This window comes from Nicotiana tabacum, chromosome 6 (genome assembly GCF_000715075.1).
Source record: "Nicotiana tabacum cultivar K326 chromosome 6, ASM71507v2, whole genome shotgun sequence".
Lineage (NCBI taxonomy): Eukaryota > Viridiplantae > Streptophyta > Magnoliopsida > Solanales > Solanaceae > Nicotiana > Nicotiana tabacum.
Genome location: NC_134085.1, coordinates 41,983,916 through 42,010,213, shown reverse-complemented (window position 1 = coordinate 42,010,213; position 26,298 = coordinate 41,983,916). Strand labels below are relative to the sequence as shown.

At 39.9% G+C, this 26,298-nt stretch overlaps 1 long non-coding RNA gene across 1 annotated transcript; it reads right to left on the bottom strand.

Moving 5' to 3' along the window:
• On the bottom strand, positions 1 to 20,676 carry LOC142181609 (uncharacterized). The gene is made up of 2 exons (XR_012710314.1): positions 19,910 to 20,676; positions 1 to 375 (listed from the first exon to the last, which is right to left on the bottom strand). It is a non-coding gene; the product is annotated as an uncharacterized LOC142181609 (long non-coding RNA).
• Between the last annotated feature and the right edge of the window lie 5,622 nt (positions 20,677 to 26,298).

Genomic DNA, 26,298 nt, shown 5'->3' with positions numbered 1-26,298 from the left:
TAACTAACTAACAAAATAGACTAATAATGTATTTTTCCTGATACTTCCATTCTACTTTACATTTAGCTAAAAATATTACGGGATGTAATTAATGGCCCATTTTTATGCCATATTCCCTATTTTGACAATTCAAATATATCTATACTAATGAGATTTCGAAATGGATAACATTATTACAAAAAACTTTATACGAATTTCAAAATAAGACAATTAACTTATAGGCATCGTGTCGAACTCACTACTAGTCAACAAACATGAAACAAAGCTGAAATTTAAACTAACGAACTTAAATGAATAAAAGACAGAATTACAATTCGAGCTTCATTTATTTATCATGTTGAAAGCTTTGCATGACATGAGTTTACAGATATGTACCTGGAAATGAAGGTAGAAGAAGTAGATTTCAGCAGTAGCAGCAGTAACAAAATCAGCAGAATACCAGTATTTCCACAGATTTGAGCAATAATAGGACCCGAGGAACCCAGGTGCACAGTAACAGTATTTTTAAGAAATTTCAGATTTTTAACTGAACAATAGGATCAAATAAATCTGGACAGATTCAATGAAAAAAACAATATTTCTGATTTTGAGACTTAGGACAAAGCAGACTGAAAAAGCTTTCAATTTCAAAACACAGAATCAGCTTCAATACTAATTTCCGATGTAGAATTCTGTTTTACTGTTTCTGTTTTCCTTTCTTTCTATCTTCCTTTTCAGATTTCTGTTTCTGCTTGTGATTTTCCTCTCTCAATTTTTGTCCAGATTTTCTCTCTTAAAAGCAGATATCAGTTTTTCTTTCTTTTGAAATCTCTCTGTATGTTTTTTTTTTCTCTTCAAAATCTCAGTCTAAAATCTTATCTCTCTCCTAAAAGCAGATATCAGTTTTCTTTCTTTTGAAATCTCTCTCTCAAAATTTGAATTTTTTTTCTTAAAATTTGAATTCCTGTATTTATACAGGTCTGCCCCTTTCCTTTTAGTGCTGCTTGGACCCCTTTCTTCTTTTAAAAATCAGAAAGTCCCATTAAAATCTGCTTTTTCTACTTTAAATCCCATTAAGTGATCTTATCATGATTTTCAGCAGCCCCATTACCCTTTGTTTCCTATTATCTCATTAAGTAATAGTCATTATCACTCCACTATCAACACACTATTATTATCACATTACCCTACTGTTTCATTCCCAATAGTACCCCTGAAAGCCTTTTGTTATTACTGCCCTTAAAGAAATCAGAATCTAATACAAAACAGATTCTATAACCTGTTCAAACTTAATTATCTTTCTGGTTTACAGCTATAACCAATCCTATGAACCTCCTAACACAGTTGTATCTAATCAACCCTTGTAAACTTGAATTCAAACTTAACATCACAATAACATTATACTGAATTCAGCATAACAATTCAAACTGAATTTCAACATTGGAGTAAAATCAAACAAACACAGGAGCATTGTTAATATACTGACAATGCCCTGAAACTTAATGTTCAGGAAACAATATATACACAACATTTATTTTGACAGACTCATTGAAATATAAACAAGGGTGATTTAATTGACGAGTATTAATTAAATTGATTATCTACAACAATTGTCAACAAACAGTCTATAAAAATAGAAACAGATTGTGTCAATCAGTATTATCATAAACGAGAATTCATAATATAACTAATCGACGAACTTAATCGAGTCGATTACACACATTGTAAATAATCATACCAACAGAAACAATAGTATAATTCTGATCAAATAGACGGGTATGAGACAGAATCACAGAACCAACTAAACAAAATATGAAAAATTACACCAGCTACTGAAACAAACAACATTATACACATAGGAAACAAAAGAAAAATAGGGAAAATACCTTTACTTCTTCAAATTCACACGAACACAGGGGCAACTTGGATTCGAACTTTTGAAATCAAACAGACCTTAGTCGAAGTATTCTCAACTGAAAATACTTCGACTAAGGTCGATTAGACCCCAACCTTTTATTTAATTTGGGGCAGAACCCAAAAATTGAAATTTTTAGGGTTTCTGATTCTTGGATCTTAAATTCGAACACTTCTGGGCAGATTCGAAGGGAACCAAAGATGACACAAGGGTGAGGGAGGCCTAGGGGTCATTTTGTGTTAGTTTGGAAGGAATCTGAGTGAGTTCATATTTGATTCGAACCTTCAAAAGAAGATTCGAAGAGTTCTGAGGTGATTCGAACCAAACCAACTCCAGATCCACAACGAGGGTAGTTAGGGGAAGCCATGGTGTTAATTTGGGGTGGTTGGTTTGGATCTGAGTTTGGCTCGAATCTTCAAATGAAGATTCGAGAACCTTCAGGAGGATTCGAGCCAAGTGGCTAACAGATTCGGATAGAGGATGGTCAGGGGGTTCCGGGGTGTTAAGGTGGTGACCGGCGACGTTGTTGCCGCCGGGTTTCAGGCGGTGGGGAATGAGGGCGGCTAGGGTTAGGGGTGTGATTTCGGAGGGGATGATGAACAGTAGAGAGGAGGGGGGTGTTTAGTTAGGGGGTCGGGGTAGGGATTTGGGGTTTATATAGGGGAAGGGTGGATTGATCTTGACCGTTAGATCAAGCATGATACACGGTCAGGATCAGTTTACTTAGCCAAACGATGTCGTTTGGTTTAACGTTGGGGTCGGGCTGAATCGGGGCAATGGTTCGGGTAGAGGGTTCCGGGTAAGGGTAGGGGATCTCAGCCGTTGGATTGATTTAATCCAACGGTCCTTGATGAAATGTGACCAAACGTCGTCGTTTTGATTTATTCCTGAGATGGACCGGACCTGGGTTGTTTGGATTGGGCTGGGGGGGGGGTAAATTTGTTTGGGCCTGGATTTCAGTCTAGGTCCGATTTTTCAGCTTTAAAACTTATTTTATATTTCCTTATTTTAATCCTAATTATAAAAATCCTAATTAAAATTATAAAAACAAAAATTAACCTTACAAAAATATTAATTACTTTTTTAGCAACTATTTAACACATAGACAAAACACTAATCACACAGTGACATATTTAAAATCGAATAAATGCATATTTTTGTGATTTTATTTCAATTATCTTTTAAATGCATAATTAAATCCTAGATATGCATGCAACATATATTTTTATTTTTGTTTAATTATAACAACGTTAACATATACGGACAAAACACAAACAATTAATAAACGCAACACAAATTCTAAAATTGCACACTAAAAGAAATTTATTTTATTTTTGATTTATTTTGGAGTAGTTTTCGTGAGGCAAAAATCACGTGCTCACAGCTGCCCCTCTTTGTGCGGAAACTCGAAGAGTTTTCGTGCAAAGATAAAGTGAGCGGATACGAGCGATTTTTGTCCGTTCAAATACTCCGTGGGAAGCATTTTTTTGAAAGATTTGACCGAACCTCTGCTTCAAAGGTTTCCTATATATCCTTGGCTATAAAGGAATCAGGTCAATGTAGTTCGGGAAGTTTTGGGTAGCTGGGACTACCGTGGGACTATGAAGTTACTGCTGTTTCGTGCTACTTTTACTGCTTGCTGACCTCCTTATTACACCTTGCTTTAAAGGTAAAACAAAAAGCTAAATCAGACTATGGTTCATGAATTATAAAATCTTATCTAGATCATGCCCTTGCGTTTCTTGTTGTCTTGATATCTTGACGACTCTTGGGCATTTTGCTTATTCTGCATTTCCTTTCATTGTGTCTCGTATTTCCTTTCTCTGTTTGGGACTCTTGTTTTTCCTGCTGGGGATTTTGTTGGACTCCACTGCTTTATTGACTCTAAGTGTGCTCCTTTCTCATATGAGCGGGCTTTTGATTTCAATACTTCAATTATGTTCCCTTGTTCTCCAGGTGGGCGCCTTACTTCTGTTGCTTCAATTGTATTCCCTTATTCTCCAGGTGGGCGCCTGACTTCTTAAATTCTTCATCCTCATTCTCCAGGTGGACGCCTTATTTCTTCTTCAATTTTTCATCCTTATTCTCTAGGTGGACGCCTGACTTTTCCTTTTTGATTCTTCATCCTCATTCTCCAAGTGGACGCCTGACTTTTCCTTTTTGATTCTTCATCCTCATTCTACAGGTGGACGCCTGACTTTTCCTTTTTGATTCTTCATCCTCATTCTCCAGGTGGACGCCTGATTTCTTCTTCAATTCTTCATCCTCATTCTCCAGGTGGACGCCTGATTTCTTCTTCAATTTTTCATCCTCATTCTCCAGGTGGACGCCTGATTTCTTCTTCAATTCTTCATCCTCATTCTCCAGGTGGACGCCTGACTTCTTAAATTCTTCATCCTCATTCTCCAGGTGGACGCCTGATTTCTTCTTCAATTCTTCATCCTCATTCTCCAGGTGGACGCCTGATTTCTTCTTAATTTTTTCATCCTCATTCTCCAGGTGGACGCCTGACTTCTTCTTAAATTTCTTCATCCTCATTCTCCAGGTGGACGCCTGATTTCTTCTTAAATTCTTCATCCTCATTCTCCAGGTGGACGCCTGACTTTTCCTTTTTGATTCTTCATCCTCATTCTCCAGGTGGACGCCTGATTTCTTCTTCAATTCTTCATCCTCATTCTCTAGGTGGACGCCTGATTTCTTCTTCAATTTTTCATCCTCATTCTCCAGGTGGACGCCTGATTTCTTCTTTAATTTTTTCATCCTCATTCTCCAGGTGGACGCCTGACTTCTTAAATTCTTCATCCTCATTCTCCATGTGTACGCCTGATTTCTTCTTCAATTCTTCATCCTCATTCTCCAGGTGGACGCCCGATTTCTTCTTAATTTTGTCATCCTCATTCTCCAGGTGGACGCCTGACTTCTTCTTAAATTTCTTCATCCTCATTCTCCAGGTGGACGCCTGATTTCTTTTTTAATTTTTCATCCTCATTCTCCAGGTGGACGCCTGCCTTCTTCTTTAATTTTTTTCATCCTCATTCTCCAGGTGGACGCTTGATTTCTTCTTCAATTCTTCATCCTCATTCTCCAGGTGGACGCCTGATTGCTTCTTTCTTTGTCCTTGTTCTCCAGGTGGACGCCTGATTGCTTCCTTTCTTTGTTGGGTGTTTCCTGGCACAAATGTTGTTTTTGCCCCTTTCAAATCAAAGAAAATTTTGTTAATTTGAGGCAGGGTGGTTAACTGGGGCATTCTTGCCGACAGTGGGGCTTCTCTTCGTCTTGTTTTATTGCCTTGGAATGGTTGAAAAGACTATTTTGTCCTTGCAATTGATCCTTGATTATAGGATCCCCAGCTGTATGTTTTCCTTCAAACCCTTTTAACCGTAATCATATGTCTCTCCTGACATTGCTGATCCACTTTTGATTCCACTTTTCTTCCACCCATATCTTATTTTTTATCCTATTACCTCCTGCCCATCATGGCCGTATTTCTGTCCTATGCAACCCTGAATTTTGGTAGTATACCTTGACATTCCTTCTTATTTGTTTGGAATAAAACTTATCTCAAAAATCTTTAGAAGTAAGATTATTAGTGACAAAAACATGACGATTTCGAAAATCTAGAATGAAAAGAAAAATCCAAATTTGGATGACTGTTGGAGAAAAGATAAAGGACTTATCTGATTGGAGTCACTGGCACCAATGATCATGGTATGCATTTTGGATTAATCGACCCAGTCTTTTAATCAATCTCCTTTCAATTGTTTCATTTTGTTTTTCCCAAAATTTCCATAACCCAATTTTCTTTAAACCTTATTTGGGTTGCTGTATCTAAAAGAGTTTTCACCGACAAACCTTCCTCATTTGTTTATTTCTTCATCCCTTTTCACCTTATGGTGCCCACGAAGGTTTTCACCAATAAGACTCTCTCATTTTATTTTCTCTCAACTTTCATCGTCTCATGGTGCCCGTGTGGGTTTTCACCTATAAGACTCTCTCATTTTACTTTCTCTCAACTTTCGTCATCTCATGGTGCCCGTGTGGGTTTTCACCTATAAGACTCTCTCATTTTTACTTTCTTTTCTTGTTTGGACCAGAGTGTTAGGAACCATCATCATTTGCTCGACTCGGCATTTTTCTAAGATTGGTCGAAAGGTCCTTTTGGTATGGGGTTGGAATGGAAAGGTATCAAAATTTAAACAGTTTTGATATGGGTTTAAAATTACAACTCTTGGAATCTTTTTCTTATCTCTAATACAATTCCTGCCCCAGTTTCTTGATTGGGGTCTCTTGATGTTTCTTTTTGTGCACATTATGCATATCGTGCACCTTATGACCGAGCCATGAGGCGCCTACGTATCCTTCTTTGAGGAATCAGGTCAAACGTAGTTCACTACAATAATAGTGATTTTTTTTTATATAAATTATATTTTTTCATATTTGATTTCCATTGATTCCAAGAGAGGGTAGGAAAGAATCCAATGTGGCTCAAAGGGGAAGCAAAGGGTATAGTGTTTGGATAACAGAATAAATTGCCTTTGTCATTCCAATCTTTGAAATAATGCCGAATACAAACATTTAAAGAATTATGCATAATATCTCTTTACCGCATCAGAATTGATAGCCATGTCTATGCATTTTCCTTCGATATATGTTAAACATAGTGCACCATTCGATAATACTCTGGTCACAATGAATGGTCCTTGCCAATTCGGGGCAAATTTGCCTTTTGCCTCAACCTGATGTGGAAGAATACGTTTCAGCACATGTTGACCCACTTCAAACTTCCGGTGACACACCTTTTTGTTGTATGATCTTGCTATTCTTCTTTGATACAATTGACCATGACATACTACGGTCAATCGTTTTTCATCAATCAAGTTTAACTGTTCCAGACGGGTTTTGACCCATTCATCATCATCAATCTTAGCTTCGGCGATGATCCGAAGGGAAGGAATTTCAACTTCTGCAGGAATTACTGCCTCAGTGCCATATACCAACAAATAAGGAGTTGCTCCTACTGAAGTGCGAACAGTAGTGCGATATCCCAACAACGCAAATGGTAATTTTTCGTGCCATTGCCTTGAACTTTCTATCATTTTCCGAAGTATCTTCTTTATGTTTTTGTTGGCTGCCTCGACTGCTCCATTTGCCTTGGGTCGATATGGGGTAGAGTTGCGATGTATAATATTAAACTGTTGACATACTTCCCTCATCAAGTTACTGTTAAGATTAGCACCGTTATCTGTGATGATCACCTTTGGGATTCCGAATCGACATGTGATATTTGAGTGGACAAAATCGACCACAGCTTTCTTGGTCACTAATTTGAATGTTTTGGCCTCAACCCATTTGGTAAAATAATCAATGGCTACCAGAATGAACCTGTGCCCATTGGATGTTGCCGGCTCAATTGGTCCAATCACATCCATGCCCCAGGCAACGAAGGGAAATGGTGCCGACATTGTGTGCAACTCGGATGGTGGAGAATGAATCAAATCTCCGTGTATCTGGCATTGATGACACTTGCGCACAAAACTGATACAATCTCGCTCCATGGTAAGCCAATAATAACCAACTCGGAGGATTTTCTTTGCCAACACATATCCGCTCATGTGGGGTCCACAAACTCCCGAATGTACTTCAGACATAACAGCTGTAGCTTGTCTGGCATCTATGTATCTTAATAATCCAAGGTCTGGTGTTCTTTTATACAAAACTTCTCCGCTTAAGAAGAATCCATTTGCCAATCGCCTAATGGTTCTCTTTTGATCCCCTGTGGCTTGTGCTAGATATATCCCCATCCTGATATACTCCTTGATGTCGTAGAACCACGGTTCACCGTCAAATTCCTCTTCAACCATATTGCAATAAGCGTGCTAATCGTGGACTTGAATATGTAGTGGATCTACATAAGCTTTGTCTGGATGGTGCAACATTGATGCCAGGGTAGCCAATGCATCGGCAACCTCATTATGGATCCTTGGAATATGGCGGAACTCCACTGATTGAAAATGCTGACAAAGATCATGTAGACATTGTCGGTATGGTATGAGATTCAAGTCTCGGGTTTCCCATTCTCCTTGAATTTGATGTACCAGAAGATCCGAATCTCCCATGACTAAGATTTCTTAGATACCCATGTCTGCGGCTAGCCTTAACCCCAAAATACAAGCTTCATATTCAGCCATATTATTGGTGCAATAAAATCGTAGTTGAGCCGTAACAGGATAGTGATGCCCTGTTTCAGAAATGATTACAGCTCCTATCCTGACTCCTTTCATGTTAGCGGCCCCATCAAAGAAAAGTTTCCTACCAGGTTTTTCAATTTGCTCGATCTCATCGATATGCATTATTTCTTCATCAGGAAAATAGGTTTTCAATGGCTCGTATTCCTCATCGACCGGGTTTTCGGCTAAATGATCGGCCAGTGCTTGGGCTTTCATTGCAGTCCGAGTCACATAGATGATGTCAAATTCTGTGAGCAATATCTGCCACTTTGCAAGTCTTCCCGTTGGCATAGGCTTTTGAAAAATATATTTCAACGGATCCAAACGCGAAATGAGGTAAGTAGTGTAGGACGACAAATAGTGTTTCAACTTCTGAGCTACCCACGTTAGGGCGCAACATGTCTTTTCCAGATGAGTATACTTAACCTCATAAGCTGTGAATTTCTTGCTAAGGTAGTAGATGGCATGTTCTTTTCTGCCGGTGAGGTCATGTTGCCCCAATACACAACCAAATGAATTTTCCAAGACCGTCAAGTAAAGAATTAGAGGTCTTCCTGGCTCTGGCGGGACCAGCACGGGTGGGTTCGAGAAGTATCCTTTTATCTTATCAAACGCTTCTTGACACTCATCGGTCCATTTGACCACAGCATCCTTTTTCAACAATTTGAAAATAGGCTCACAGGTTGTCGTGAGCTGAGCAATAAACCTGTTGATGTAATTCAACCTCCCTAACAAACTCATTACTTCAGTTTTGTTCCTTGGAGGTGGCAATTCTTGGATGGCTTTGATTTTTGATGGGTCTAGCTCGATGCCTTGCCGACTGACTATGAATCCCAGCAACTTTCCAGATGGAACTCCAAATGCGCATTTGGCAGGGTTAAGCTTGAGGTTGTACCTGCGAAGTCTTAAGAAGAATTTCCTCAAATCCCCAACGTGGTTGGCCTGATGCTTTGATTTTATGATCACATTGTCCATGTATACCTCAATCTCCTTGTGTATCATATCATGAAACACTATGGTCATTGCTCTCATGTAGGTTGCTCCGGCGTTCTTCAAACCGAATGGCATTACCCGGTAGCAATAAGTTCCCCATGGTGTGATGAATGCCGTCTTTTCTGCATCTTCTTCATCCATTAGAATTTGATGATACCCGGCATAACAATCCACGAAAGATCCTATATCATGCTTGGCACAATTATCGATCAAAATATGGATATTGGGTAATGGGAAATTATCCTTCGGGCTTGCTTTGTTGAGATTGCGGTAGTCGACGCATACTCTAATTTTGCCATCTTTCTTTGGTACGGGAACGATATTAGCTAACCAAACAGGATATCGAGTGACTCGAATGACCTTTGCTTCCAATTGTTTGGTGATTTCTTCCTTAATTCTCACACTCATATCAGGCTTGAATTTACTCAGCCTCTGCTTGACAGGAGGCACCATTGGATCGGTGGGCAATTTGTGAACCACTAAATCAGTGCTCAAGCCCGGCATGTCGTCATATGACCATGCAAAAACATCTTTGAATTCTATGAGTGCTTTAATTAACTCTTCTCGGATCCCTGGTTCAAGGTGGACACTTATTTTAGTTTCTTGGATATTATCTGTGTCCCCTAAATTGATGTCTTCGGTATCACCCAAGTTAGGTTTGGTTTTTTCTTCAAAATGAATTAACTCTTTACTAATCTCTTTGAAAGCCTCATCCTCATCATATTCTGATTCATAATTACAATATATTTCTTGAATTATTATTTCGGAACCAGATTGATTTTTAAGACTGGGCTGAGGATTCCTCATGCATGCCATATCACTAGAGCCAGCGTAAAAAGAACTGTACAGGAAAGAAGAAAAAGAAAAGAAAACTATCAGGAATGATAATAAAAAGGAAACTGCTTTTTATTGGATGATGAAAGATAACAAGGTTTGCACACTTCAAACAAACTGTAAGATAGACATTGGGGTTACAACCCTGAGGTAACCCAAACAAACTGAAGGAAAATCAAAAATAAACTACCAAGACTTCTTTCGAATGGGGAGAGGAGTGGCTTTCCAATTATTAAGCTTTGTTTCTGGCCCAACGAATTGAACTTCTGCGTTGCTACAACCTTCCCCGCTTTCCACCATATTCACATCGTTAAACAATTTCTCGAATCTTTCAATTAATTCCTCCTCAGGATTGACCAGGGATTTAGGAATTGTTGTTATCGGGCGATTTTTAGCATCGGTCTTGACAAAAGAATTTGATAGATGTGGGACTGGTTTTGGAAGAACCCATGCCTTTTGTTTCAGCTTTCTGGCATTTCTCACGTCGGTGACAGTGGGTATGAATCCCAAACCAAATGTTCCCAGTTCTCGGGGAGAGATACTGGTTGTATAATTCCTTGCAAAGATGAGCCCAGACCTTTGCCGGGTATAAAACCATTTTTTAACATTTCATAGGCTATCATGACTGATGCAGAGGTTATCTTTGGATTTGGAATGTACTTCCCCTCTGGAATTTTCTCTACCGACACTATATCGGACACTTGGTATACCCATGGTCCCTGGTCATTTTCTATTCCCTCGACCGGTACAATGGCACTGCTGTGAGCATTTAAACTTTTTTCCCCATGCACAACTATTTCTTGATGATCCCATTCAAACTTGACCTCCTGATGTAGTGTTGACGGGACTGCTTTAGCAGCATGGATCCATGGTCGACCCAACAACAAATTATAAGAAACAGTTATGTCCAGTACTTGAAACTCCATCGTGAATTCAACTGGCCCTATTGTCAGTTCCAACACTATGTCGCCAGATGAATTTCTGCTTCCACCGTCAAACCCCCGTACGCAAATACTATTTTTCTGGATCCTCTCTTCTTTGATTTTTAATTTGCTTAAAGTGGAGAGAGGGCAGATGTTTGCACTTGACCCATTGTCAACCAATACCCGGGTTACTACGGAGTTTTCACATTTCACGGTGAGGTAAAGAGCTCTGTTGTGCTCGGTACCTTCCACAGGCAATTCATCATCAGAAAATGTAATTCTGTTTGCCTCAAAGATTCTGTTGGCTATTCTTCCCAAATGATTTACAGAGATTTTATCGGGAACGTGAGCCTCATTCAGCATTTTCATCAAAGCCAGACGGTGCTCCTCTGAATGGATCAGTAATGACAATAATGAAATTTGAGCGGGCGTCTTCTTCAGTTGATCCACAACAGAATAATCATGGAGCTTCATTTTTCTTAAAAACTTTTCTGCTTCTTCTTCCGTTACAGCTCTCTTTATTGGTGTTGGATTATTTTTAGTTTTTCTTAACTCTTCGGGAGTAAAACATCTTCCGGAACGAGTCAAGCCTTGCACCTCACGGACTTCTTCCTTGACTTCTTTTCCCTTGTACATTACAGTCACCCGTTCATAGTTCCATGGAATGGCCTTGTTGTTGATCACTGGTAGCTGGGTTACAGGTTTAATAATAACCCGATCTATACGGGCTCCTTCCACGACTACAATGGGTTTGCTGGCAACCCCTGGTACTATCACTTTCGGCCTTTCTTGCTTTGTGGCAACTTTGCTAGAAGATCCCTTCTCGACTACCATAGATGGTTCATCACCATTTCTGTTCTGCTTAGATACCGACTTCTCCTCTGTTAACTGCTTATCCTGCTTGGCTTCATGAGACCTGATCATCATGACGGTTTGTGACGGCTTCTTTGTCTCCCCATCAACTTGTACTATTTCTATCATATTAGCCTCCTGATAGGCTGGCATTGGATTTCTATTGATATTGGGAGCTTCGGGGGTTTGAACCTCGATTTTATTAGTATCAATCAGCTCTTGTATTGCATTTTTTAAATGCCAGCATTTTTCCGTATCATGGTCTGGTGTACCGGAACAATACTCACAGCTAATGGTGTAGTCCAGATTCTTTGGAGGAGGATTGGGTAGCTTGGATTGTATTGGTCTTAGCATGTCCAGCTGTCTCAACCTGTGGAACAGACTAGTGTAGGACTCTTCCAATGGAGTGTAGGTTTTCTTTTTCTGTTCCCTTTCTCCCCTGAATGCTGGCCTAGGCCTGAAACCTGGTCCGGGATAGGCTCGTGGGTAAGTACCTGGTATGACAGGAGCACGCCAGTTAGCGTGTGCAGGTAGATGATTGTATGCTTGTGCATGGTTGACGGAAAAATGAGGTTCCGAAGGGTGATAGTAGTGTTGAGATGAATTGTGGTGGTGTGTTGACTGGTGAGGTCGATGTTGATTATAGTAAGGAGGTGAACCTCTGGATCCCGACCAAGTTCCTGAATCAACTACCGCTTCTTCTTCCCTTTTCTTTCTTCCAATTCCTCCTACCCGCCTTGAATAGCTTGAGTAGTCGCTTTGATGGCCGAATAGCTCATGATTTTATTTGTCTTGAGGCCTTCTTCCACCATACCTCCCATTTTTACTACTTCGTTGAATGATTTACCTACCGCTGAAACCAAATGGGCATAGTAAGTTGGTTCCAAGGCTTGAAGGAAGTAGTCTACCATTTCACTCTCCTTCATAGGAGGATCCACTCTTGCTGCCTGTTCTCTCCACCGGAAGCCATACTCTCTGAAACTTTCATTGTGTGTTTTCTCAAATTTTGTCAAAGATAGTCGATCTGGGATGATTTCCAGATTGTATTGGAAATGGTATGCAAATGCCTATGCTAGGTCATCCCAGGTGTACCATCTCCCATGGTCCTGGCGTGTATACCACTCCAAAGCTGATCCGCTTAAACTTTGACTGAAGTAAGCCATCAATAATTCGTCCTTTCCCCCAGCTCCTCGCATCTTGCTGCAGAAACCCCTTAAGTGGGCTACTGGGTCGCCGTGCCCATTGTATAGGTCAAATTTGGGCAACTTGAAGCCAACTGGCAATTGCACATTTGGGAATAAGCATACATCTTTGTAGGTCACACTAACCTGTCCTCCTAACCCTCGCATGTCTCGTAATGATTGTTCTAGGCTTTTGACCTTTCTGAACATCTCTTCTTGTTCAGCATTTTTGACTGAATTGGCAATTTCGGTTGGGAGGTCAAAACGAGGAGTAGTTGAATGGATTTCGGAGGCCTTGAAGGTGGGCTCCGGGGGTAATATTGATTGTCCTGGGCCTGGAATATGGGCTCACTAAGAGATTTGTGGAATGTAGCCGGGGGAGGTGCTACGAAAACAGGAGTCACTGGTGGAGGAAAGTATGGAACTGGTTTAGGAGGGGGAGACTGCGGTGTCTGAGAGGTGGTGCCTCGGTAGTGTTGGTAGATGGGGAAATTTGGGGATAATTCAGTGGTAAGATTATCCTGAGTTTGGGCCATTGATGGACCAGGGTTAGTTGGGTAAGATGGGGGTGACTGCCCTATAGACCAGGCCTGGTACATTTCAGCCATTTGCTGCTTGAGTTTAAACATCTCTTCTTTCATTTTCCCGACATCCATCTCCTCTAGCTCAATACCTGTGTCAACATCTGGGATAGACATACTTTCGGGTATTAGTCCTTTTGATCTCGTGTGATAATGATAATATGCCAGTATACTCTTTAGAGAAACTAACTGCTTGAATTCTGGAAATGAACAAACTTGTTAGTTTTGAGAGTTTAACACATATATAATTACACGTTGAGATCCAATGCTCCTAGACAAATAACCCATTTCTATTATGCATTTGCTTGGCTGCTTGTGTCATCCCAGCTTTTCTTGGTCTTTTATTGTTGTTTTACTCTTATTTTATTTTATTTTCTTATATATATATACTATTGTGGTGGTCGAATCTTATAGAGATTGCCTACGTATCATGCCCCCGCATGAATCAGACCTTGCGTAGTTCGGACGTAAGGCAAACACTTTTATTTATTATACAAAGATGGAACAGACATTACATTTGAAAACCTTTATAAGAAAATGGTTTGAAACACACATACTCAAATCAAATAAATGATACAAATCTTAACATCTCACAACATGCCCCACTTTCCACTTTTGTTGTCAATCATTGGATTATCTGCTCAATGTGGGGCTTGACCTGGATGACCTCCCAGCGTACGATACATCCTTTCCAACTCCATTGCTAGATGACGGGCAAAAATGGGTGCATGCTCTGTAAACCTTTCATAATCCATTCCTTGGCAGTTTACATAACTTTGAGAGGTGTAGACCGGCAGGTCGTGGATTTGTGCCCTGAAATCTTGGAGACGTTGGTCTTGGTTCTGCAATTGCTGCTGGCGAGTGGTGGCTATATCTATGACACGGTCTTCACGATCTAGAGCTGACTAGAGCTCGGAGTCTGGCCTGCTCTAATCTTGCATGCGCTCTTTCTCTGTCGATGTCCGCTTGTTGATGTTCTCTGTTGTATCTTCTTGCCTCTTCTAGTTGTGCACGAAGTTGGTCTTCTAAACGTATCCAATGGTGTTTTTCCTTTTTGAATTGTGCCCTGTCTTCTTCGGATTGCCTTACTTGGCGTTCCTTATTAGACCTGGCTTCTTCGTTTAATTGTTGGATTCTTTCTTTAGCTTTGCTCAACGCCCTTTCGTTTTCTGCAAGAATGGAATCATAATCTTGCATTCTTTCAAAAAGATTGGCGATGGTTTTTTGATCCTTCCAACTCCTCATTGGTGTTTCAGAAGCTCTTTTCATTTTTTGAAATCGAGCGTGAAGATTTTTATTCTCACAAGCTAAACTCTTCTTCTCGCCTTCGGCTTCTTGTGCTTGCAAATCTTTCTCCAGACTGAGGCTCCTCAGATTTTCCTTTAGGGCATGGATAGTTGCTTTGTACCCTTTTTTCCTTTTCTCCCCAAATCAACCGCTCTTGGATTTTATCATTAAAGTTTTGAACATGGGGTCTTTTTGTTGTCCTTCTTAGCTCGGGTTCTGGTACATCATCCACGCGAGACCGTTTCTCAAACCACCTTGCATATCCAGGATTTATCTTACCCCTTGTAGTGTCTGGGACTTGAGTATCACTTTTCAAGTATCAACATCCATTCCATATCTGCTGAATTAGAGCCTCGGGAATAGTGGCTTCCGGGTGTAATTCGATTACTTGCATACTCAAATCTTCATCATCAAGAACTACTTGGTATCTCCCTAGTTGTCTTAGAACTCTTAGTGGCGCATATGGCTGGATGCTTCTCAATCCCAATAGTAGCAAATAACTACTTGAGGTTGACATGTGTATCACTTCCCTCATCGGGAGCCATCCCAAAGTCCACTCAATTTGATTTTCCATTAAAGCCCTTAGATGAGATACCCATGCTTCTATCCCTTCTAGGGACTTATAATCTTTTATTCTTTCCTCATAACTCTCGATGAAATTATTATTGCTTGGCCCATACTGTATGATCTTGGGTTGATGTTGGAGATGTTCAATCACCCACATTTGCAACAAAATTTTGCATCCTTCGAAGACTTTTGCTCCTGATTTTCCTTGGTGATGAGGACTTGTACAACTTTTGCCGTGCGAATATCAATTATTCGCTCTTTGTTTGGGAAGACCATGATTCCTAGAAAAGCCACCATGAAGGCGAAGCTACGATGAATCTGCCAGGTGTCTTTGTTTTGCTTGTTAGTAAGGCCTTTCTCATGAATTTCAAATCCATCTGGCTTTCTGAACCTTGAATACAAGAAGTTGAAAGAACAACATCCGTTGATGACATTGCTTTTCCTGATTTGATTACTAATGTTCAGAAGACCGAAGAATTGATGTACCGAGGGAGCCTTTGTAAATATTAGGTTTTGATTTCTTAGACTTTCGTCAAAACCAGCATATCTAGCTATCTCCTCTAATGTAGGAGTAAGCTCAAAATCAGAGAAACGAAAAACATTGTGAACAGGGTCCCAAAAAGTTACTAACGCCGCAATCAGATCATCACGGGGTTTAAGTTTCATAATATCCGTGAGATTTTCCAAATGCTTGACGACCCATTTTTGACCATCTTCGCCTAATTCATACCACCACATTTGAAGCTGAAATAGAAACTCGTCTGTATTCGTGAATGGGGGATTTTGTGTGGTGCTCATTTTGTATCTGAAATTTAATTTTAATAAAGTCAAGACTCATTTTGAAAATATACACTAAAAAAAATCATTTTCAATTTTTATTTATTAAACACTTTTTATTTCAAGATTTAAAACTATTTTTTGGGAATTTTCTAAAAATAACCCATTTTATTCCTCGGCTCTCAAAAATATTTTCAATAAAGCTGGTCAACAAGCAAATCCGAGGCAAATGAATGCACAGGTAGCAAGTAGGATGCATCAGGATGGTCTTTTTATTTCGGGTTCACCTGTCCTAGACAGACCCAACCCCTGTGTTGAGTGGTCTGGGGAAATGTCAATGTTGTATTGGAACTGTTTGACAAAGGCTTGTGCTATGTCATCCTAGACATACCAGCGAGACATGTCTTGATCCATAAACCATTCGGAGGCTACTCCCATAAAGCTTTCCCCAAAATAAGCCATCAACAATTCTTTATTTCTTCCACACCTCTTAGTTGATTGCAATACCTTTTCAGGTGGGCTATGGATCTCCATATCCATCATACTTTTAAAATTTGGGAGTCTTGAAACCAGGCGGCAAGTGGACATCGGGGAACATACATAGATCTTTGAAGGCAACACTCTTTTGACCTGCCAACCCTTGCATGTTTTTCAACCGTTGTTCTAAGCTTTTCACTCTTTGGTCATTTCTTCCTGTACCATCTTTCGGGCAGGCTTCTCAATCTTTGCAGGAAGATCAAACGAGTACGAGTGATACTCAGGAGAGTGGTACTGCTCTTGCTGTGTAGCAAATTGTGACTCATGACAAGGCTTTCCTCGACCACTGGCCCATGCTTGACACATTTCGGTCATTTGCTGTTTCAGTATTCTATTTTTCTCAAACACAGTAGACTCTTGTTGAACCCTCTAACCCTGAGTCTCTTGAGCACTTGTAACAGCTTCGACGTCAGTTATCATTTTTCCTTAGATCTTGTGTTTCCAGATTACCACAAACCGACCACCTCAACTTTCTTTACAATTCAAAACAAAACATGTTAGAATGGACTCAGTCAGTCCTTATTATTATCAATATTTTTTTATTTCTTCATTTTTTTTCATTTCTTTTTAATGGTGATCGAACCTGATGTGGGTTGCCTACGTATCATGTGGGAACATGAATCAGATCTTGCGTAGTTCGGGAAGATTGGGAATAAAGTAAATAAACTAACTCTTTTTTTATTTTTTATTTTTTATTTTGATTTTTTTTTAATTTCCGAAAGAATAACTTATAAAGAAGAAAGAAAATATTTTTGGATTTAGATTTGTTTGTTTTATTTTTTTTTAAAAAAAAGAATTTTTGAAAAGAAAGACGTCTAAAGAAGAGAAAAAATATAATTTTTTTTCTGAATTTTAACTTCTTTATCTTTTTTCTTTTTTTTTTTGAAAATTTCGAAAGAAAAACTTCTAAAGAAGAAAGTAAATATTTTTGGATTTTCTTGGACTTTTATTTTGGGATTTACGAAGGAAAGACTTCTAAAGAGAAAACAAATTATTTTTGAATCTTGACTTTTTCTTTTCAAATTTCGAAAGGTGAACTTCTAAAGAAAAATTAAAATATTTTTGGATTTTTTCTAAAAATTGTGGGCTCGAAGAAAGGCTTTTCTAAAGAAGGAAGTAAAGGAAAATATTTTTGGATTTTTGAAAATTGGGATCTAAAATAAGGACTTTTCTAAAGAAGGAAGTAAAGTAAAATATATTTGGATTTTGTTTTTTAAAATTGGGGTCTAAAATAAAGACTTTTCTAAAGAAGGAAGTAATGGAAAATATTTTTGGATTTTTGAAAAAAATTGTTGGCCGGAACCGATGAGGTTTGCCTACGTATCTCACATCCGGTGAGAATCAGACTCGCGTAGTTCACCCAGTTTTGACGGAACAGGGGAAACATAGCACTTGAAATTTTGGCTCATTTTGAAATGACTTTTCTTTTTCAGAATTTCGGCAGAGTTTCAGAATTTTCTAAATACCTAACTCTCACTCTTGTTTTCTTCTTTGATTTTTGATTTTCTCATTTTTCTCTCTTTTTTTCCTTTTTTGATTTTCTTTCCCTATTCTAGAAACCGGTCAACATGCAAGCCGAAACAAACAAATGCGCAAGTAGCATGTAAGATGCATCAGGATGGACTTTTTAATTTAGGTACACCTGTCCTAGACGGGCTCAACCCTTGTGTTGAGTCCCCAAAGTTAGATGCACATGATGCACACAAACGTTCCTACTAGGGATCCGGCATGATGCTTTGTTATACTATGTTTAAAACATAGGTTTATTGTTCTAGACCTGGCTTACCCGAGTGGACAGCGCGGACAACTCGAGCCGAGGGGGACAGCGTACCGGGAATACAGAAGCTTCACTGGCTTTGCAACTTGTCCGAACCTCATTCTAAAATTGGGATAAGACTCTAATAGAAAAGAAGTCACGCGAAGTGCACACTTCCTAGATGATTTAGAAGACTCAGAGAGAGGAGGGTTCGTAGTAATTTATATACTGTCCAAATAATATCAAAACGGTAAAAGCGGCATTTAGCACATTAGGCTCAACATGTAAAAATCAGATAAAACAAGCCAAATATAACAATTATTCTAAGCTCTAATTCTTAAACCCTGAACAAAAGTTCTGGGTTTGGATCCCCAGCAGAGTCGCTAGAGCTGTCACACCTCCTTTTTACCACCCGAGAGAGGGTAATATAGGGAGGCTTTTCCAATTTAAGTGAATCGAAATGGGATTATTTATATTATTCAGAGTCGCCACTTGAAATAATTTATGGTGTCCCAAGTCACCGATTGAAAATCCCGAATCGAGGAAGTTGACTCTTATTTATGGTCTGCGAACACAGAAATCCGGGTAAGGAATTTTGTTAACCCGAGAGAAGGTGTTAGGCATTCCCGAGTTCCGTGGTTCTAGCACGGTCGCTTAGTGATTTATACTTGGCTAAAATTGCCTAATTACTTATTTTAAAACCTATGTGCATTTACCTTTTACCGCTTTTAATCACTTGATTTGTTTGTAATTAAAGAATTGAGTTACGCGTACGTATACTCTTTTCTTTTGGCGCGTCAAAAAATCATGTCACCTTGTTGGAAATTGGAGCCGGGTCACATGAAATGCACACCCGGATTGAGTTTTACGTATCGCGACCATGCCACGGGAACCGTACCCATAGCCACGATAATTATTATTAATCGTGCCAAAAGCAACTACGATATTTTCATAAGCTAATTTTTTTGAGTTCAAGACGATTGCATAAGAGTCCACAATTATGGAGTTTATCGTGGACAAATGTATGATTTTAACTATTATGAAAGTGGACTAGTTTATAGCATTATTAATATTTGGTCAAGTAGTATTTAATAGTACATGCCCAAATTTTAATATCTTGGCTAGCCAAATTGTCATATGCACCTAGTATCAACCTTTGGTCTAAATACTACCCTACCCCCAAATCCCCGTCAATCAGAAGAATGATTAACAAATGAGCACTAAAATGCCTTATAAAAATAAAAGCCATCATGGAAATAATGTAAGCTAAAATAAAAGCACATATAGCAAATGCTTTCCACATACAAGTGAAGCAAATAAATAAGATACCGAAAATAAAGGATAAGGATGGCCTTTGACGTCATGTTAACAAGAAGATTATTCAGTGTTATTTCTCAAAGAGTAAACAACTTCATTCAAACTGGAATTCATAATTCAAAACACAAAGGATCATGTATTTCAAAACAAATACTGTAACAAAGCAAAATCAGAAAAACAGACCTTCAATGCAAGAACGTGATTTTGTAGATTTTGAAAGTCAACGACGAACCCAAAGGCGGACCTCGAACGGAACCTCGTCAGCAACCTCAAAACTCGGCCGAAACTTTTAGAGAAGTGGCTAGCTTTGCTGCAATTCAAGGCTAGCGTCGCGACTATTTTGGAGTAGTGTTAGAAGCCGTTTTGGAGGTGGCGCTAATGGAGGTCTTTTTGAAGGACGGTTTCTGCGTTTTTACAGCTACTTTAGAGGATGATGACAATGGTTCAAAGATCTGTTTTATAGTGTTTGGTGGCAGTTCTTGAAGCTACATTTCAGCTGGGTTTTCAAGGAGTTTGGATGGTGTTTTTCTATGGCAATTTGCAGCTGATTGGTCGAGGTTGAGGCGCTACTGGCCGTTTCCTCGTCACTCTTTTATTTTTCTAAATCCCCTCACTCCGATGCCTTTGTTTCGTGACCCTGTTTTACATGTTCCCCTTTCTATTTTGACTCTGTTTTCTGTCCAGGACCCCCTCGTCCATTTGTGTGTTTTTCATGTGTTCTATGGAAGAAAAATGGAGGAGGATTTTAGAGGAAACGTGAAGAAGATGGTCGCCTCTATTTTTCGTTTTTCCTTTGTCGATCTGTTTCTTCTCCCCCGGTTTCCTCCTCTCTTTTTTCGTTCTTTTTTTTTAATATCTGAAGCTCTCTATTTTTTCTGTCCGTCTCCTCTCTCTCTATTCCATTTTCCCCCTAGCCCTCTTTGTGTGTGAGTGTCTTTGCTATATAAAATTTTCGACCAATGAATGGGGGCTTGGAGAATAAGAAAACCAATATTAAAAATGTGTGGTCCCCTCCAAAGGAAGATGCCAAAATTAATAAAAGGATCAAAAGGAATCAATATGTTAGGTGAGCACATGAATTTGGGGGAAAGAGGGGAAAATGAGGGCCGCTTTTCTTTCTTATTTTTGCCTTTCACCTTTTTTTGCTTTTTCTTTTCTTCTTTTGGTTTTGAAGATGAATTAAAAATAGTTTTATAAAGATACTAGTATATTTAAGATAATAAAATATTTAGAGTAGACATATAGTTACTATATTAATGAAATTTTAATACTACTCAATATATACTAAAACATACAATTTTAAAATTAAACTAAATAAATATATTCTTATCTTTTTTTTTGAAAAATAAAATGCCAAAACTATTTTTTGTATTTTTTCAATAATAAAATTAACTAGACAAAATATCAACTAGCTAGAATGAGGAAAAATATTTTTGTAAATTTTCGTTTTTGTGATATAATAAAGCAAAAGAGTCAAAAAGTTTAAAAGATAGTGAAAATATTTCTATTAGACCTAAAATTAATATTTAATGCTAAAATATGTAAAATCTTGGAGAGGGTCAAAAATTACATGTCTACAATACCAACTCCACTAAAACATGAACCAATTTCATACCCACCAACCACCACTTACCACACTCCCCAAAATACACCGCCACTCATTCCAGATCCACAAAACTCCACCAATGACCATCACTATACCCAAGTTCCTGGCACCCATCAGAGCAACCCCATATATGTGGAAACTATACCACATTCTACCCAGCCAATCTCCTGTGCAATGGAACCCTCCAAAAAAGACATTATCATTAAGAACATGGCTGAAAAACTCAAGAAGTTAACAAGCTGAGTTAAAGGTGTTGAAGGCTATAGAGGAATAGAAGGTTTGAACTACGAAGATCTGTGTATACAACCCGATGTGGAACTGCGAGAGGGGTACAAACCTCCCAAGTTCGAAATGTTTGATGGTACAGGTGATCCCAGGGTTCACCTAAGGACTTACTATGATAAGCTGGTTGGGGTAGGAAAAGATGAAAAGATTCAGATGAAGCTCTTTATGAGGAGCCTTACTGGGGACGCATTGTCTTGGTATATCAGCCGGAATCCCAAGCAATGGTCCAATTGGGTAAGCATGGCATCAACTTTCATGGACCGGTTCAGGTTCAACACAGAAAATGCGCCTGATGTCTTCTACATACAGAATCTCAAGAAGAAGCCCACTGAGACTTTTCGCGAATATGCTACTCGTTTGAGGTCGGAAGCCGCCAAGGTCAGGCCCGCTTTGGGCGAATAACAGATGAATAAATTCTTCGTCAGAGCATAGGATCCACAATATTATGAGAGACTGATGGTCATCGAAAATCACAAATTCTCCGATATCATCAAGCTCGGGGAAAGAATCGATGAAGGAATCAAGAGCGGGATGGTAACAAATTTCGAGGCACTGCAAGCCATGAACAAGGCACTACAATCAGGTGGCATATCAAAGAAGAGAGATGTTGGGGCAGTAATGGTGGCCTAGGGCCCAAAAACTCCACTCACATATCAAACACCTCCGCCCACATACCAAGCACCTCCACCTACATACCAAGCATCTCCACACACATACCAAGCATCACCGCTTACATATCAACCCTCATCTCCTAGATATTCCCAACTAGTCGTTGTCCATCATACCTACAATTTCCAACCATCCCACTTCCAATCACCACCAAATCGCCACAATTATCCAAGACCAAGACCCAATTTCGACTGCAAGCCACCCAAATAATACGCCATTGCTGAGCCCATCGACCAATTGTATAAAAGGTTAAAGGTCGCTGGTTACGTCACTCATATTCCCCTTGTGGCACTAGAAAATCCATCCCAATGGGTCAATCCGAACAAAACCTGTGCATACCACTCCAGCATGAAGGGGCACACCACTATTGAGTGCCAAACATTGAAGGATAAGATTCAGATACTCATTGACAACAAGGTCATACAAGCGAAGGAAGCCTCACCTAATGTCCGCAACAATCCCCTCCCTAATCTTAGAGGTGACGGTGTACATGTTATAGAAGAAATGAAGAATGGGACCTCGAAGGGTCAATCGGGCTTATCCGAGAAGGCGATGACTTTAAGGTTGCAGTTACACTTACTCCCATTGTGGTTCAGGCTCAGGAACCTATTAATGTTGAGGTGACTGCGTCAGTTCCATTCGAGGTGGAAGTAGCTCCGCCCGCATCCACCTCCGCTCCATTTGAAATAGAAGTGGTCACACCTTTTACTGTGATGGTGTCAAGCACACCCCCATTCAACTCAATGGCAATACCCTGGGATTATGTCATTGAGGCTCGGCAAAAAGGGAAGACTAAGATGGAGGAATCTGATGCCACACAAGGGATGACTAGAACTGGAAGAGTCTACACACCTAAACACTTGGGAGGTTCAAGCAAAGATGCCGCTGCTAGACAACCTGTCATTTTGATCGGACCAAATGACTTGTGGAGGAGAGTACAGGCAAAAGAATATTCTGTTGTTGATCATCTGAACAAAGTCCTTGCTCAGATATCTATCCTATCACTACTACAGAATTCAGAGGCACACAAAAATGCCTTGATGAAAGTACTGAGCGAGGCTTATGTACCCAATAATATCACCGGTGGAGAAATTGCCAACATGGTTGGTCAAGTGCTGGAGAGCCATAAGATTATCTTCCACGAAGATGAGCTGCCGCCTAAAGGTCTGAATCACAATCGAGCATTGCATATTACGGTACAATTTGAAGACAAGTTCATTGTCATAGTCCTGGTTGATGGAGGGCCTAGTCTGAATATTTGTCCACTAGATACCCTGAAAAGGATGGACAAAGGTTTCCATGAAATATGGACCGGAAGAATGAATGTGAAGGATTTTGATAGGTCCTAGAGGGCCACGATTGGGGAAATCAACCTTTGCTTGTAGATGGGACCAACTTGGTTTGATGTTGAATTCCAAGTGCTTGACATATCAGCCTCATATAATCTTTTGTTGGGCCGCCCATGGATCCATGTTGCTGGAGTTGTACCTTCCACACTACATCAAGTCATAAAATTTGAATGGACCCATCAGGAGGTAATCATTCATGGGGACGGGAGCAATCTCATCTACACTAGTCAACCCATCTTGGCCATCGGACATAGAAGGAGGCTAGGAGGGGAAACTTATCATCATATTGAACGGGTCAATGCCGTCGAGAAAGATAAGTAGTGGTGTAACAAAATAGAAAGCATACTAGCATGGTCCGGATATGAACCCAGCAAAGGGTTGGGAAAGAACCTCCAGGGTATCACCAAGCCGATACGACTGAAAAATCATGGTACCACCTTTGGGCTCGGATACCAGTATACATGGCAGGAGTACAGGGAATGGTCGCCCCTATGGCGCGGAACATATTACCCTCTTGAGCAACCGATACCCCGTTTAGAACAGGCTTTCCATCAGGCGGACACAATATGGGGAACTACTGAAGAAGAAGCACTAATTGGGCTGAAAGATCTATTCTTGGAAGATGAGGATATGGACTGTAGTGCCGTAATTGAGGAGGAGAAGGAAGAAGGCCTCTCCATTCAGACTGTGGCAAAGGGAGCTGTTCTCAGAAACTGGACCGTCACACTATCCCGAGCCCGCCGAGTCCCTGGGTAGCTTGGTAGAATTTATAAGCCATTCTAGGCATTTAAAATTTCTAGCAATTTTGTTTTAAGATTTCTTTGTTTCAAAATAAACGCTCGATTCACTGAGCCCAGCTTTGTTTGAACAATTTTCTCAGTTTTAATCAAATGTATTTATCCTTTATCATTATTCATTACTATTTTTATACTTTTTCCCTTCTACAGTGTTATTATTACTTTTCCTGATGAACCAGTAACTGTAACATGTAATAAGGCAATGCAACATGAGAATAGTGACTTAGAGGAAGAAGATGAGATACTTGAGGAAATTGTCAGGGAGGTTGAGAATTTTGAGAACAAGCCTAAATCCAACTTGGACAAAATAGAAGCAGTAAAAATTTGGGAGACGCCGAGACTGTCAAAGAGACCCGCATCAGGATTCATTTGTCACCAACAGAGAAGGAAGAGTACATTCGTTTTCTAAAGGAATATGAGGATATCTTCGCATGGCCGTATGACGATATGACCGGTTTGAGCACATCTATAGTAGCTCACAAGTTGCCTACCAATCCCATGTGCCCGCCAGTCAAGCAGAAACATAGAAAATTCAAACCAGACATGAGTTTGAAGATCAAGGAGGAGGTTACCAAGCAGATCAAAGCCAAGGTTCTTAGGGTGGTTGAGAACCCAACATGGTTAGCTAATATTGTGCTAGTTCCGAAGAAGGACGGGGAAGGTTAGGGTATGTGTCAATTATCGGGATTTAAACAGAGCAAGTCCCAAAGACGATTTCCCGCTGCCAAATATACACATCCTGATTGATAACTGCACCAAGAATGAACTCCAATCCTTTGTAGATTGCTTCGTAGGTTATCATCAAATCTGGATGGACGAAGAAGATGCCGAGAAGACAACTTTTATTACGTCTTGGGATGTATACTATTACAAGATGATGGCATTCGGTCTGAAGAATGCTAAGGCCACTTACATGAGAGCCACGACAACCATTTTTCGTGATGTGATTCACAAAGAAATAGAGGTATATGTGGACGACGTTATCATCAAATCCAAGAGGGCCGGAGATCACATAGCAGACCTGAGGAAATTCTTTGATAGGCTCAGGAGGTACAATTTGAAGTTGAACCCCGCAAAGTGTGCATTCGGGGTTCCTACAGGAAAGTTATTGGGATTCATTGTCAGTCGCCGAGGGATCGAACAGGATCCAACTAAAGTCAAAGCTATTCAAGAGCTACCACCACCCAAAAGCAAGAAGGACGTAATGAGCTTCCTGGGGCGGCTTAACTACCTCAGCCGATTCATAGCACAGTCCACAGTAATATGTGAACCCATATTCAAGATGCTAAGGAAATATGCCGAGACAAGTTGGATTGAGGATTATCAGAAAGCTTTTGACAAGATCAAGGAGTACCTGTCCACACTACCAGTTCTGGTCCCGCCAGAACCAGGACGACCTTTGCTACTTTATCTATCCGTTTTAGATGGAGCCTTCGAATATGTTTTTGGACAACATGATGAGATAGGAAGAAAGGAGCAAGCCATATATTACCTAAATAAGAAATTCACACCTTATGAAGCACGGTATTCTCTGCTTGAACGCACCTGTTGTGCTTTGACCTGGACAGCCTAGAAATTGAGGCATTATTTCTGTGGATACACTACATACCTCATATCCAGGATGGATCCTCTGAAGTACATATTTCAAAAGCCTATACCTACGGGAAAGTTGGCTAAATGGCAGATACTACCGAGTGAAAGGGCGGTCAAGGGTCAAACATTGGCAGATCACCTCGCTAAAAATCTGGTGGGAGGAGAATACGAACCCTTGAAAAGGTATTTTCCTGATGAAGAAGTATCATTCGTAGGAGAAGACATTACTGAAGCATATGACGGTTGGAGAATGTTCTTCGATAGAGCCGCAAA